The 17,303-nt window shown below is 34.6% G+C and overlaps 1 pseudogene across 1 annotated transcript; it reads left to right on the top strand.

Annotated features, from left to right (window-relative positions):
- The first annotated feature begins 5,480 nt into the window (after positions 1-5,480).
- On the top strand, positions 5,481-7,416 carry LOC149234771 (AT-hook motif nuclear-localized protein 16 pseudogene; annotated as a pseudogene). Its single transcript, XR_016246122.1, has 2 exons — positions 5,481-6,797; positions 7,003-7,416. The product of XR_016246122.1 is annotated as an AT-hook motif nuclear-localized protein 16 pseudogene (transcript).
- The last annotated feature ends 9,887 nt before the right edge of the window (positions 7,417-17,303 follow it).

Below are 17,303 nucleotides of genomic sequence, written 5' to 3'. Positions count from 1 at the left end.
TAACACCTATTACTTGTTACTATTTTTTGGTGGATGGTTTAGAAATGTATTTATTTTTTGACATCATTTTTTGGTTGATGGATTGGAAATTAGATTTTTATCAACAAGAGAAAAATTGTAGTGCAATTCTCTATTGAACAAATTAGAGTAGTGGCATTCTCGAATTGAACACTGTTGACATACTTTAAAAAAAAAAATCAATGTTATAGCAAGTTAAACTAGTGAGCTATTGTGTTTAAAAGATTCTTCTTCTAAATATAACTATGGACAAGCCTACATCACACTCACAAACCTATATAAAAGGTTCTCTTTAAGTATAACTGCCGACAAACTAACCTCACACTCACTAATCTATATAAACACAGAAAATAATACAAAGAAAAATTAGAGTAGTGGCATTCTCTAATTGAACACCGTTGACATACATTTCATAAAAAAAATTCAATGTTATAGAAAGTTAAACTAGTGAGCTATTGTGCTTAAAAGATTCTTCTCCTAAGTATAATTAAGGACAAACCAACCTCACACTCACTAATCTATATAAACACAGAAAATAATGCAGAGAAAAATTGGAGTAGTGGCATTCTCTAATTGAACACGGTTGGCATACATTTCATAAAAAAAATTCAATGTTATAGCAAGTTAAACTAGTGAGCTATTGTGCTTAAAAGATTCTTCTTCTAAGTATAACTTAGGACAAGCCTACCACACACTCACAAACCTATATAAAAGATTCTTCTTTTAAGTATACTACCTATTTCATAAAAAAAAATCAATGTTATAGCAAGTTAAACTAGTGAGCTATTGTCCTTAAAAGATTCTTCTTCTAAATATAACTAAGGACAAGCCTACCTCAAACTTACAAACCTATATAAAAGATTCTCTTTAAGTATAACTACCGACAAACTAACCTCACACCCACTAATCTATATAAATACAGAAAATAATATAGAGAAAAATTGGAATAGTGGCATTCTCTAATTGAACTACTGACAAATCAACTTCACACTCACTAATCTATATAAACACACAGAAAATAATATAGAGAAAAATTGGAGAAATGACATTCTCTAATTAAACATTGTTGGTATACATTTCATAAAAATATGTATATATATATTATAACAAGTTAAACTAATAAACTATTGTGCTTAAACAATTTTCTTTTTAAATATAATTACCAATACCCAAGCTCAAATTCACTAATCTATATAAAAAATAAAACAACCATCTCACACAAAAGACAAATTTTCACCTGAAAGGCCAAATCCATTTGAAATTCCAACCCTCACATTCACTAATCTATATAAAAAATAAAACAACCATCCCACACAAAAGACAAATTTTCACCTGAGAGACAAAATCAATTTGAAATTCCAGGCCTCACATTCACTATCTATATCAAAAATAAAACAACCATCTGACACAAAAGACAAATTTTCAGCTGAGAGGCAAAATCAATTTGAAATTCCAGGCCTGAGCTCAGGTTTCAATTTAGTTCATTACTGTACACAGTTGTCAAATCCATTTCTGGTGGGGATGGGGGAAGGAATATGTGAAGGTTATGACAATTATGATCGTTGAATTTAGAAAGTTTGATTAGACCCTGTGTCTGCTGAAGTCTGACTTTGATTCCAAGCGTTACAACTTACAGCAGCATCTGTTTGTGCTCAACAGCTGATACAAAAGTCAAGTCTCTCTTCCTTTTTTCTTGGGAGCTACAATACCTATCTACCCTACTGCTGCTTAGTCCTCCACTCCGTCGTTAGTGGGCAGCATGGCATATGCTGCTGGGAGAAAAGCATAACCAGTTAACCTGAAGCTCCCTGTGAATCGTCCACATATAAAGCAATATGTACTTGGAAGATCAAGTGACAGTGAAATATCGTGTAGAATATCAGAAATAATTTTTTGGGGAGGTTTCTATTTTATTTAATTGTTTCTGGATCTCTCGGTAAATGTAATGACAGATGCAAAAATATTTAAATAATGAAGGCCTCCTCGTTCCTTTACTAAATCTGGAGGTTATCAGTGCCTGTTACAGGTGGCCATGGCCAAATCACAGACGATTCTGGTTCTGCAAAATTACTTGAGAAAGAAGGAAGCAACAACCACATAAACTGAGGAGTCAGAGGCGGCAGGAATGATGTTTTTTTTGACTGATTGATGGGATTTACAGAAGGAAAACACACCAAGAAGCATCCAGAAAAGAAGGCAGGCTGTGGTCGGTCGGTCCGTTCTCGACTTTTTATAATTACAAAAGAAATAGAGGGTATTCTAGTCGTTTAAATTCCACACGTTTTCAAGAATTTTTTTATTACAAAAATATTATTCTTGGTAAAACGTACGTTTAAAAATTATAAATATCATTAAAATATAAAAGATCTATTTAAAGTTTTAAAATATAAATAATATAAGGTTTCGAAGATTTATTTAAAGTTTTAAAATATATATAATATAAAGATTCTAAATATATATAGATTTATCATCGCATTATTATATATATATATATATCTCGCGGTTTTATTCATATATATATACACAGTTAACCATATAATTTATATATACATTTTTTTATTAGATATATTTTTTTATATATAATTTGTTAATTATATTTAGTTAATTATATATGAAATTGATGGTGATTAACATCCTCTACACTAATGAGATCATCTGTTCAGATACATTTATATATTTTAATAATTTATTTTTGAGTTTATTCCATGAATCTTTTGAGGCTGTGGTCGGTCGGTCCGTTCTCGACTTTTTATAATTACAAAAGAAATAGAGGGTATTCTAGTCGTTTAAATTCCACACGTTTTTAAGAATTTTTTATTACAAAAATATTATTCTTTGTAAAACGTACGTTTAAAATTTTTACATATCATTAAAATATAAAAGATCTATTTAAAGTTTTAAAATATAAATCATATAAGGTTTCAAAATATATAAAAGATTTTTTTAAAGTTTTAAAATATATATAATATAAAGTTTCAAAATATAAATAGATTTATCATCGCATTATTTTATATATATCGGTTTCATTCACATATATATACATTTAACCATACAATTTATATATAATTTTTTTATTAGATATATTTATTTATATATAATTTGTTAATTATATTTGAATTTATTATATATGATATTGATGGTGATTAACATCCCCTAGACGAATGAGATCATCTGTTCAGACACATTTATTTATTTATATATTTTAATAATTTATTTTGGAGTTTATTAAAGATATTATATTATATATTTTAATAATTTATTTTGGAGTTTATTAAAGATATTATATTATATATTTTAATAATTTATTTTGGAGTTTATTAAAGATATTATATTAATAAAAATTATCTTTTAAACATATAATGGGAAGCAATAACATTGTGTAGGTTAATTAGAGGTTTTTCTTTACCATTTAAGATAAGTACGTGTTTTTTTTTGGTATATTTTTTTTTAAATGGTACCTTTTATTCAGAGAATCTTTTTTTTAAGGAATTTTTTAGAGTTTTTTTTTTTTTTTTTTACAATTTAAAATAAGTATGTATTTTTTGGTATATATTTTTTTTAAATGACACTTTTTATTCAAAGAATTTTTTTTAGGAATTCATTAGAGGTTGTTTTTTACAATTTAAGATAAGTATGCATTTTTTTGGTATATTTTTTTTAAATGACATATTTTATTTAAAGAATCTCTTTTGTAGGAGAAATTCATTTATTATGGTAGGACAACGCTAAAAATTTAAGAAGCATGTGCATTCTTGTTGTAGGAATTCATTTATTATCGTAGGACAATGCTAAATATTTAAGAAGCATGTGCTTTTTTAAAGGTATTCTTTAAAGTCGCAGATTTCATTTAAAGAATCTTTTTGATATAGAGATTCATTTATTAGGGTTGATTAAGCTAAAACTTTAAGAAGCATGTGTTTTTATTTAAGATAAGTTGCACATTTTGATTTCATTTAAAGAATCTTTTTGTTGTAGCTTAGTAAGGATTCATTTATTATGGTAGGATAAGGTTAAAAATTTAAGATTAAAAGCTAGAATGACAAATTTATTTGAAAAATAAATTGCAAGATTGAATGGTTCCACATGCTTCGATATAGCAACAATTAATGGGCACCCTAATAAACAACCAATTTTCTATTATGAGGTTCTAATCTTTTTATATTTGGTAAATTTTCATATAAGTAGTTGTTTTGGAATTGTAAATCATGAAAACAAGTTATTTCAACTATGTATGTTAATGGGTAATCTAATTATATAAGCCATTTGTGTATATTTGCCACATTATTTTATATATCTAATATTCATTGATTTTTATTTTATTGATTTTTATAAATATAAAATAAAGAAAAAAAATAATTAAATTCAAAATACAATAATAATAATTTAATTTAAATAAATTATTATAAATTTTTTCCCCAAATTATATATATACAAATATAATATTTCACATATATAATATTACCCCATATATATAATTGAATAGTTTAGTTTACCATTTCACCATCATACCTCTACAAATAAATAAATAATAATCTGTGTACATAAATAAATAATGAATCCAAATAACCCCAAAAATGTAATATTTCATATATTTAAAATTGAAATAATTTAATATTATTTTAATTATATTTAAAATTGAAATAATTTAATATTATTTTAATTATATTTAAAATTGAAATAATTTAATATAATTTTAATTATAAAAATAAATTTATAATATTCTTTTAATTTTTGTATTTTGTTTTTTTTTTAATATTTAATATATTTAAAATTAAAATATTTTTTTTTGTTATTTTAAAATTGATACAACCTAATTTAAATATAAACATCCATTTGCAATAATGTACCAAGACATGAAGTTCACCTAATTGACTTTCACCTAATTTACCATATTTTTAGGTTAAATTAAAGGAAAATGATATTTAAATTTCAAAATTTGAAAAATGATAAAGTGGAAATATTAGTATTTTAAAAAAATATATCCAGTCATAATTTAACAGTTTTAAGAACAATTCAAAACAAAGTCTTATTTGAAATTAAAAAATTTATTGCATTTGACAAAATGATTACAAAATTTAATAAATTCTGGAAAGAAGCCACAAAGTCCACTTATTGACTTCCCCTTTATTGATGCAATTTTTTTGTTAAAGTAAAGAAAAACAATGTTATATTCTAAAATTTTAAAAAAGATAAAAGTGAAAATATTAAATATAATTAAGATTGCTATTAGATTAGTTAAGAATTCTTTATAAAAAATTATTCAGTCATAAGTTACTTTTTTAGGACAGTCCTAAACAAAGTTTTATTCCAAATTTCCTAAAATCAGATAAAGTTATAACTTTGACAAAATAATTGAAAAATTAAAAAATTCCAATTAATAATATATGGCCTAACAATGTACTCTTAGGGAAAACATATGTACTCTTTGTGTATTAAAATATAGAGAATGGAATGCCAGACGGTCGTCATGCCCGGAAGAGTCTGGGAATGACATATGTTATGCCAGATGATTACACATCACATAAATTAAATGTGGCAGAGATAAGACAGAGGCAAATTGAGGGTTCAGGGTCCGTAGCCGCCCTCGTGGCCTGCGAAACCACGCAGAAGTTAAGCGGCCTCCTAATCCCATTCTCTTCTCTGTAACTCCACAAAGACCACATTCCATTACAACAGTCCCTCGTTCATATTTTAGCTGCTGTTCTTCGAAGCTGAAAGTGCAGGGATCGATTCCCACTGCTATCCTGGTACAGGCAAGTATTCTACTCTAGTGTGCCATTGAAATTGCAGGCACGGTTGAAGAATCGGGTATTAGGGGTGACTAGGCATTGGAAAAAATTACCAAATTGGTGGAGATATATTGGAGTCCTGGCAGGCAGGTGGTGGGCAGGTAATGTATCGAGCACCATGGCGGAGACGGTGGATCCAGGAGTTCAGGCGGGTCACCAGCCCCTGCACACTTCGGAGGAGGACGAGAACAGCGGGAACAGCGGGCTGGGGAAAAGGAGATCCAGAGAACAACATGAGGAAGCCCAAGAAGCGCTTCCACTGGGTGTGGAAGGAGGTGGAATAGGGGATGAAATTGGCCCCAGGAGACCGAGGGGCAGACCCGCTGGTTCCAGAAACAAGCCGAAGCCCCCCATTATTATAAGCCGAGAGAGCCCCCATGCTCTCCGCGCCCATGTGATCGAGATCGCCAATGGCTGCGATGTGGGAGAAAACGTGGCTACCTTTGCCCGGAGAAGGCAGCGCGGAATCTGTGTTTTAAGCGGCAGCGGTATTGTGAACAATGTCACCCTCCGCCAACCTGCGGCGCCGGGCGCGGTCGTTTCGCTTCACGGTCGCTTCGAGATTCTTTCATTATCGGGCGCCTTTCTGCCGCCTCCTGCCCCGCCCTCCGCGACGGGCCTCACGATTTATCTAGCCGGCGGGCAGGGACAGGTCGTGGGGGGCAGCGTTGTGGGTGCGCTTGTGGCCTCTGGTCCTGTGGTCATCGTCGCGGCTTCTTTTATGAATGCAAGTTATGAACGCCTGCCGCTGGATGAAGAGGAGCCGAGCTCTCTGCAGTTAGAGACCGAGTCGCCGCCACTCACTGCGCCGCCACAGCAGAGCGATTCATCGACAATGCCCACCATGTATAACGTGCCTCCAAATCTTCTCAACAACTGCGTGCCTGGTGATCATGCCTATACGTCATGGGTTTCTGCGTCCCGGCCTCCCCCTTATTGACCTAGCCCCCCTTTTTTTTGTAGCAGAAACAGGAGAACCAGCACTCACAGGTAGGTGTGCAGTGGTTGCTCTGGTTGATATTTCCATACATTAATGTACAAACTATGTCTCCATAGTTTCTTTCTGGTTTGTACTTTTTGATCTAGCCACACCAAAGTGCAAATTTGAAGCTAGATTTCAAAAATGTAGTGGGAAATGTTTTATGTTTCTTCAGGTCCTTTTTTCTTTTTTAATTTTGTGATCCATTTCCTCCAGTTTCTATTGGGTAAACTACAGCTTATCGCTCTGCGAGTCGTGTACATCTTGTTTCAAATTGGTGCTGCGTCTGAGACAATCTGCACTGGCAGTGATTTACAGTTGATGAAATGTTTTCTAAGGTATACTATATACTTTTAGTAAAAATATGTCCAATGAATTTGATTGGTCATGACTCGGTACTTCGAGCCGTAACTCTTTGGATTAGGTAACTGTTGCATATATTAAAGTATGAGTAACAGTTAAACCTCGCATATCGTCATGTTCTTCAATTGCCTTTTCACGTTCTGAAATATTTGTATATACGCACACCACATATAATCATTGAATCATTGTGTTGTAATCGCACTGTAAACCGTTCACAATTTTGTCCATTTTTCTCCGGAAAGTAATAGAAATACAGAAGTTTTTGAATATCCAGGTCAAAAAAGATTTAAACACTCCCACCAGTCTGATCTCCTGAAGATTTTTTTTCTTTTCCTAATGCCTAGCCTACCTCTTTTTGGAAGGTTTTTGAGGTTTTTTTTGCAAAATTTTCCAAAATCTGGCAGGAAGTTGTGATTTCTTGGAATCACACCACTGAGCTGAGATATACAATTACATTTCCATTGATGGGTGTTTATTTGCCCACATTGATGAGATATACACATTATGATTACAATTATATTTATTTGGAAGGGTATTTATTTGCCCATATATATATACCAGAGAGATATACAGGCACAATTATATAACATATATATACACAATTAGAATTAATTGCACACGATTACAATTAATTAATTACAATGATGCCTTAGGCGTTCTTTAACTAAGCCACAATTTTGCCTAGATGGGTAATTTTTGGAGTTTTCTAACCCATAATTTTTTCCAGATGGCTAATTTTTGGAGTTGTCTAAACATGCTAGGTTTTGGATTTTTTTGCCAGAATTTCTGCTAAAGGCCAGGTTTAAAATTGGCAATATTTTTCGGCCAAATCTTATTGTTTGTTGTTTAAAATGGGTTATTCAATATATATAGATTCAACACCCCACCCAAAAAAGCAATGGCGCACTTAGATTGTGGAGAGTTTCAAGCAATGGCGCACTTAGATTGTGGAGAGTTTCAACTCAATCTTGTGATTCCAAGAAATTCCTCACCCCACCCAAAAGGTTGATTCCAAGAAATTCCTCACCCCACCCAAAAAAGCAATGGCCCAATGGGGCAGTTAGATTCTCATCAACGATCTCATCAATGTAAATGTAATTGTAATCATAATGTGTATATCTCATCAGTGTCTTGTCGATGTAAATCTAAACGTTAGTTCGATTAGATTTCAGATTAAAGAGTATATGTTATTACTAAATCATCCGACAGGAGTGGAATTTTACTGGGTATCTTCAAGTAGAACATGGATTATAAAACACATTGTGTGAAGTTTTATTACAACTGGCTGAAAATTGCATGGATTGATCAGCCTGGCTTTGCAAGAGAACCAAATGATTCCAAGAACTTACACTAACTTGGACAAGATTGCCCCACTTACAGCTTATTTGTACCAAAACAAAATTGCATGCTCCATAGAATGGAGAGTGACTAAGCAAGACAACCAGATGATTCAGATAATTACGTTAACTTGGACAAGATTGCCCTCCTTATCATAAATTTTAACCATCTGACAACTACAACCAACTTGCATAGGATGGTGAGTGACTTAGGAAGACAACCAGTTGATTCAGATAATAACTTGGACAAGATTGCCCTCCTTATCCTAAATGTTAACCATCTGACAACTACAACCAACTTGCAGTTAGCTTGGATAAGATTGCCCTCTGCTTACAACTAACTTTCACTTGCACTAGCTTGGGCAACACTGCCCTACTTATCATAAATGTTACATGTTATAAACAAGTTGACAGTTTGATTTTTCTGATTATTTAGATACTTACACTAACTTGGACAAGATTTCCCTACTTACAGCCAACTTGCACTAAAAATTGCATAGGATGGTGACTGACCTACAGCCAACTTGCACTAAGAATTGCATGGGATGGTGACTGACCTAGCAAGATAAAGATTACACTAACTTGGACAAGATTACTGAAAACCAACTTGCACAGGATTATCCTACTTATGATAAATGTTACTTAGTAAACCATCTGACGATTAGATTTAGTGATGACTAGGTTTAGTTTTGATATTAAAGAGTAAAGGTTACTTGGAAACCATCTTAGTGGAGTGAAGTTGAATTTTAGTTGGATATCTTTAAGTAGAACAGAGAACATAATTTATAAACATATTGGATAAAGTTTCATTACAACTTTCTAAAAATTGCAGCATAGAACGGTTACTGACTTAGCGAGACAACCAAATGATTCAGCTAACCTGGACAAGAGTACCTTGCTTACAACCAACTTGCAGCAACTTTGGACAAGATTGCCCATTTTCAGCAAAATTTTCCTTGCTTCAGATGCCTCTTTAACTTTATTTTAAAGTATGATTATGATCTGGTCATTCCGGTATTTTACATGAAATAAAACAGCATGGCAGTACTCTGGCTTTTCTTAACGTGTAGTTCTGATCTGGGAATTAAAATATTTTGTATGTAATAAAAACGTGCAGCAGGACCCTTACAAATATTTTTTGTGAAAGAAAAGGAAGGCAGTGCTGTTTCCTTTGGTACAACAAGGTCTGAAAATCCCAAAACGGAGACTGAAATCATGAAATGGGGCATCGTTGTCTAGCTAATCACCCTGCATCTCTAAGGTCGTACTAACATCGTGACTCGTGAGATTGTCTGTATTCGTGGGGACTGACAATATCTGCATCATAATAATATCTTTATAAAAACTGGAGGACACGCTCTTCACAGATTACGGCTTGCAAGTACATCAGATGGGAGTCATCTAACGAGGGGAGGGGAGGGGAGGGGAGGAATTGCATTTTGATAGTGGAAATGGATTCATCACTATCAAAAACATCTAAAACATTTAAAATATTGAAAATGTTTAAAACACAATCGTGTTTTTTATGGTGGAAATGGATTATCATCATTGAAAAAGTCTAAAACACTTAAAATATTGAAAACTTCTAAAACACTTAAAATATTGAAGTTTAACAACTATAACTTGGATTTACAAAAATCTTTGCCACATTTTCTATAGATTAAAATATTGAAGTTTAACAACTATAACTTGGATTTACGAAAATTTTTGCCACATTTTTTCTAGATATAACCAGAATTTCCATAATTTTCCAAACAACTCCTTCGCTAGTTAGACTATGAGCATCAGATGCATTTAGATTTGACCTAGATGGAGTATTATACGTTAATGGGTTTCTTAATATGTTAATGGAGTTGTATTATAGAGTGGATTTCGATGTTATAATGGAGTATTATATGTTAATGGGTTTATTAATATGTTATAATGGAGTATTATACGTTAATGGGTTTGTTAATATGTTAATGGAGTTGTATTATAGAGTGGATTTCGATGTTATAATGGAGTATTATATGTTAATGGGTTTATTAATAGGGGTTTATTAATAGGTTTATTAATATGTTAGTGGAGTAGTACTATATGTTCATGGATTTATTGATATAGTAATGAAGTAGAGTAGGTTTACATGTTATGATGGAGTATTATATGTGAATGAATTTTCAAATATTTTAAATGATTGAATATTAATGATAATAATGATTAATTTTCGTTTGCATAGAACATGTTGTAATGGAGTATTATGTTAGTGAATTTAGAATTAATTGAGTATTATGTTAGTGAATTTAGAATTAATTGAGTATTATGTTAGTGAATTTAGAATTTGGTAATTAATTAGAGTAAAGTTATTAAAAATTAAAAATATTATTTAAAATAATTTATTTAATATATAAATTTAAGTTATAAAAATTAATATTATTTATTATTTTTTAAGTATTTAGTTATCAAAATTATAATTATATTAAATTTTAAATAAAAAATAAATTTTGAAATTATTAATTTTTAAATAATTTTTTTTTTTTTTTTCAAATTTGTATTATTGATTTTAATACTTAAGTTGAAACACTTGTTTCTATTTCTAAATATAATATAGACTACATATACAAATTTGTATTTTGATATTAATTTCTAAATATAATATAGATTACATATACAAATTTACATTTCAAATTTGTCTTTCTATATTAATTTCTATAATATAGATTACACATACAAATTTGCATTTCAAATTTGTATTTTAATATTGAATTTTAATGATATTGAATTACATTTCAAATTTGTATTTTGATACTAAATTTTAATGTAATATTGAACTACAGATTTGCATTTAGATATTGAATTTTAATATTGAAGTTTGTGTCCATAAGTAATAGTATATTTAGCAAAAAGTGTGTTAGTAAGTGTTTGTATATCCAAATAATATTTAAGCCTTCGTGTATCGAAATAATTTTTTTTGAATATTATGTAAAAAGTGTGTCGGCAAGCCCCTTTGTGTATCCAAATAATCAGAAGTTAAATTCCCCTAACACATTTTACTAGTCAAATCTTCAAAAAAAATTTGCTATTATAAAATTTTAGATTTCATAAATTTTTATTTCCATATCTAAAAAAGTTTACAAGATACAACTATTAAAAATTTGTAATTCTATATTCAATTCTATTAAAAAAAAAATGAAAAAATGGTGTTGCATATAAGTTTTATAGTAAGAAAAAAAATAGATATTACATATTTGCAATTTTATTATAAGAATGTTGTTACATATAATTATACAAATATGCTCTTTTATACTAAAGGAAAAAACGCTATCTTTGTATTAATAAAAAAAACACACCCTTACATAATAATACAGATATATTCGATTGCAAAAGCTACATAAAATTTTTACCTTCAATCCCAGATGTTAAAGAGTCTAGTATTCAACTCTGGTATGGAAGTGCTGTAAATTTTTCAACCTAAACTTGTATACTAGTTAAATTAAAAATGATTTAAAAAAAACCCTTACCACATATAATCATACGAATTTCGAATTCTGCATTGGACTCTAATATTAAAGTATTGTAAAATTTTAAATTTGAACGTTTGTGCATTTGTTTATTTAGATAATTGATCCGACTTTGATAGGAGTTATAATTGTAAAGTCAAATGATTGATGTATTTGACTCTTCGGATAATTATTCTTTCTTTAATGATTGATCAACTACTTATCGGCAGTTACAATTCATCATACTCTGATCATTTATAACTTACTTTATTAAAGTAGCTTAGGTATAAGATTTTATTTTTATTATTATTTTTTTTAAATAAAACAATTTTTATAGGATTATATGGATAATATTTACTGAATAAATATTTAGTTTTAAAAGTAAAATAATGTAATTATATAAATTAAATGATTGATAAATGTTAATAGATATTAAAATATTTATTTCATGATATATTTTACATTGCTAAATAATAATGATAAAAAATCATAAAATTAATTAAATTATATCTTTAAATTATTGTTATTTTTTATTATTAATTATAAAAGAATTAATATAAGTTAAATATACATACATATATATATATATATATATATATATATATATTTCATGTAAGACTAATTCTATTAATAAAAACAAAAAATATAATTACACCGAGGCCTCGCCTCAACCTTTGTTGCTAGAGTTCATCAAAACAGTCGAAACTGCCCCAGATTGGGGAAACCAGTTTGACATTGCAAAAATAGCAAACATATAACCCTGAACTGTCATCAACGGACACCCATACTTCGGACTTGGATCCCAGAAAAAGATACAACTCAGCACCACTGGACTCGACAACAGAACAACAAAACCATTGATTAGACAAACAAACAACAAAAACATCAAATGACTGGACCAACCCGTCATCAGCGGAAGGCAGAGCTGGCTCGTGGGTGGCAACGGATGCCACATGGCATCATTTGTTGTCATCCTCGTCAGGTGTCTCCTTGACCACAAGGCAGGCATACTGGTCCCATTCGTCATCTTTCTCCGTCACATCGCCCTTCTCAGCACCACCTGGAGGCCCCCTTGCATGTTGGGTGCTGCTTGAACTGCCAGCGAACCCCACTGTCAAAGCAACTCCTGCAGAGCTGCCACCAGCCCGCTGAATGTCACCTGCGTGAGCTTCTCCTCCATGCATTCTGCTATGACTTGCGCCCTCGCCATCATCCTTCGAATTTTTCTCAGAACCCCTTCCCATTTCCGGAATTCTCACCTCCTGTGAGTGCTCTTCAGAATTTCTCGCTTGTTCACTGTTCAGCTCATCTTCTTCAGTGAAGACGATAGTCACATTGGCAGTTATAATGGGTCTATTCAGACGGCTTTGGAACCTGAATTGGGTAGCATGAGGGACAGGGCCGGGACGCAGCTGAGAAATTGCAGAATGGAGCCTAAAATCACTGTGCGGAGCCATTGAGGCCGACCCTTGCCCCTGCCCGCTGCGCGTATGGGGATAATGTCTATGCGGCGACCTGGTGGGAGGCGAGTTTTCCTGGTGCTGAGGGGGAGAGGGGGGAGCTGAGCTCTGCGCTGCCTGAGGGCGAGCGCTGCCACCTCGAGTTCCTCCTCGGCGACTCCTCATGCGGTGACGGACCATACCAGTGAGGTTGGAGAGCAAATCAGCTGGATAAGCGGTCGGGAGGGATGACTGGTTGTGAAGACAGGGCTCCTGAGCAGGATTTACAGGGCAGTGCTTGGAGTGGGAGAAATGGTGCCCATTTCTGAGATCAATGCAACAGAGGTGCCAGCATCGTCTCCCTGTAGCTGTTCTGCTACAAGAAAATTCAGCCTGCGGTGGACAATAGCTAAGGAACGGGGGATGAACTGAAGGTTCAGGAGGCGCCATTCGAATTTCAGCTGTTTCCAACTCTCGGCCTGAGGGGCCATTTATTGCAACATGCACGCTGGCCAGGTTTCATCTGAGATGAGCCTGGATCAGAGCGCATTTCACCGCCTGGCAAGTCCTTGCACCGACAATCCTAATGGTGACCATTAATGTTCTTGGGATACACCCGCATTCAGGTAACATATATATATTTTTAAAAAACATGAAATAATATTATTAACCATGGAGATTAACTTCCATTTTATTATTTTTATCTGATTTTTCGAACACCTCTAGAGCTTGCATTAATAAAGCTAAATCCCAAATCTTTTTCTTTCACACCCCTGTAATAACTCAATCCTTTATTGCCAGAATCTTGGGCTTCTCGATCGCGGTCCTCCCCTCCAAATACCTAGGTGCTCCTATGACGGCCTCTACCTTAAAGCACTCATCTTGGCTTGTGCTCTTAGAAAAAATAGAAGCTCGTATCTCTTCTTGGACCTTCAGAGCACTCAATATGGCGAGCCGTTTAATTCTAATCAAAGCAGTTTTACAATCCATGCCGCTTTACCTATTTTCAGTCCTGGCAGCACCTAAATGGGTTCTCAAAGCAATCAAAAATCTTCAACGAGGTTTTTTATGGGGAAATATGAAACAAAAGAGAAAATGGGCATTGGTAAAATGGGACAGTTTGTCTACCGAAAAATTCCGGAGGTATTGGGTTACATGATCCTCAACACAATAACGCAGTAATGGGAGCATGCATCTGGTGGAAATGGATCTCCAACCCGCATACTCCTTGGGCTATCCTCTGGACAACAAAATATGCCAATAATAGACCAGTAGATGACTTAATTCGGCTCAAAGAAGTAGGCCCAGGTTCCCTAATTTGGAATGCAGCTAAACAACATAAAGATCTAATTCAACAACACAGCTTCTGGGAAATTAGGAATGGTGAGAATGCAAGGTTTTGGGAGGATTCTTGGCAGCAACGACCAAAACTGAAGGACCTAATCACACCCCACCAGCTACAAGATTGGGTAGAGCAACCAATGATCAAGGTAAATCACCTTTGGAAACCCACTCACACCCAAGGCTACAGGCAATGGATAAGCTCGAACAACATTCTCAGGCAAGGCATGCAGTCCATCAAAGATAACCTGGAAACAGAGCTCTCAAACAGGAAAATTTGCTACTCTGACAAGAAAGATATCATTAGATGGGGTTATGAGACGAGAGGAATCTTTACGTCACAAGAAGCTTATCATATAATTCTAAGGAACAACATAGTCAAGGATCATCTCTGGAACAAAGTTTGGGATCCCCCAATTTGGCCAAAAATATCCACCTTCCTCTGGCTGCTTTGTCAAAACAAAATCCTTACTTGGGACAACCTACGGAAAAGGAGCTTTCATGGACCCTCTATGTGCCCAAATTGCAAACAGGTGGAAGAAACTACTGAACATCTCATCAACTCATGTCCGTTGGCAAACCAACTTTGGGAAAAAGTTAGCTTCAGATGTCAAAGAGATGGACGAAGTAAGGAGGATACCACCAATACCATCTGCTCTTGGGCAACCCGTCCATACAAAAGCAAACTGTTAAATGCTTTATGGAAACTTATACCAGGTTTCCTCATATGGACTGTCTGGAAAGAAAGAAATAGTTGAATCTTCAAGGACCAATCCTCTCCTATAGAAGTTCTATGGAATACTATATGTCAAAACCTTCGAGAAACCTTGTTGCTCCAAACATGGCATGACGATGATTTCCCCTCCACCCCACAGGAACAAAATATATGGGTCAATTGGAATCTCTAGTGGAACCAAAAGCAGGCACACCAAGGTAAAAATTCTCCACCAGGAGCGACACCTGACAGATGGACTCCCCCTCCACCACATATGATACAACTCAACTTTGACGGAGCATCTAAAGGTAATCCAGGCAAAGCAGGATATGGAGGAATCTTCAGGAATCACAAAGGCAATGTTCTCCTAACTTTTTTGGGTTCAATTGGTTGGGATACAAACAACTCGGCTGAACTAGAAGGGTTATGGCAGGGGCTCCTCCTTGCTCAGCTCCATGGGTACTCCCCACTTATAATTGAAGGGGATTCACAGATTCTTATTAACATGGTTAATAAGATATTACAGGGAACTCCATCACACAGAGTTGGCAGCAGCTGGAGATTGGCGGAGCGATTGGAGCAGATTGAACAATGGCTATTACCTCATAGAGCAGTCACCATTAAGCACATTCGTCGGGCTGGCAACAAAGTAGCAGACTTCCTAGCTAATATCGGAGTTGATAGTGGAAAGACTCTTCATGTAGGTACACTTAACACTATAGCCACCACTCCTCAATTGTAGGATTACAATGATTTGGTGCAAAATGAAAGAGAAAATGAAGAAGAAACGCACCCGGATGCGGGTGTTAATCCTAGGAATTAATATGATTAGACGGAGTGGCAGCGGACGGGGAGGACACATGGCCCCCTGCAACTTTCCCCATGCCACCCTGAATGACATTCATGGCACCTCGTAGGAGCCATTTAATGCCTGCAGTTGCCGAGGTAGTGCCATTGCCCACATAACAATGGAGCCGGAGAATTTCTTTGTTACTCTGCCCCTGATTCATTGTGTTTGTTCTCCGCAGGCGGGAGAGCCGAATGTGCGCACCAGCACAGGCCGCAGATGTTGGCTGTTGAGCTGTATTGATTTGGGCAATGGGTTCCACCATTCCCACACCAGCCTCTGCAATATTGCTCATAACCTCAATCCCTCTGTAAATTCCTCGCATAGCTCCTCTGCCAATTCCTCCACTGCTCCTGCTGACACTCTCCCTGTTCCCATATCCACCATGGTATGCCATCGTATGCGCAGTTGAAGAGGGGGCACGCGAGGTGGCAGCTCTTGTTCCTATGCTCTGCCTTGCCCTGATTCTGCATTCCTGGCCTCCTCTGCAGATAATCCCAACCCACACAGTTTCGTGGGCAGGTACCTAGACACGCGAAGTGGCAGAGGCAGAACCTGGCTCCATAGCTCAGGTCATGGAGACGCAACAGTTCGCACTGCAACCTTTCCCCTGTCTCCGCACCCTGCACCTCACACTACGCAGTTTCACTTTCGTAGTTCTTTGAACTGCCCTATTATCATTGCCACTGTCTCAATTACCATCACAGAAGAGACCGAGATGCATGTTCCTCTGGGTGAGCCTACAAAGGAGGCGAACAGTGCTGTCCCGAGCAGCAGGAACCGGGCGCTGATGAAGGTCGAACTAGATTGCATGGCAAAGCTGTCATTGGTAGTCAGCGTGTTGAGATGGGCATACACATTTACACGCAAGCTTCTGGTAACCGCCAAGGTGACACGTCAGGCTTGCGTGTTGAGGCATGCAGCTTGGAGGAAGAATGTCAAGCGCTGGGACGTGGCGAGTTGGACAACTCGGATGACTGGGCTTGTCCAATCGTGGAG

Source organism: Pinus tabuliformis, chromosome 8, assembly GCF_031772625.1.
Source record: "Pinus tabuliformis cultivar Carrire ecotype Pingquan chromosome 8, CPIR1, whole genome shotgun sequence".
Taxonomy (NCBI): Eukaryota; Viridiplantae; Streptophyta; class Pinopsida; order Pinales; family Pinaceae; genus Pinus; species Pinus tabuliformis.
This window is presented reverse-complemented; position numbering and strand designations above follow the sequence as displayed.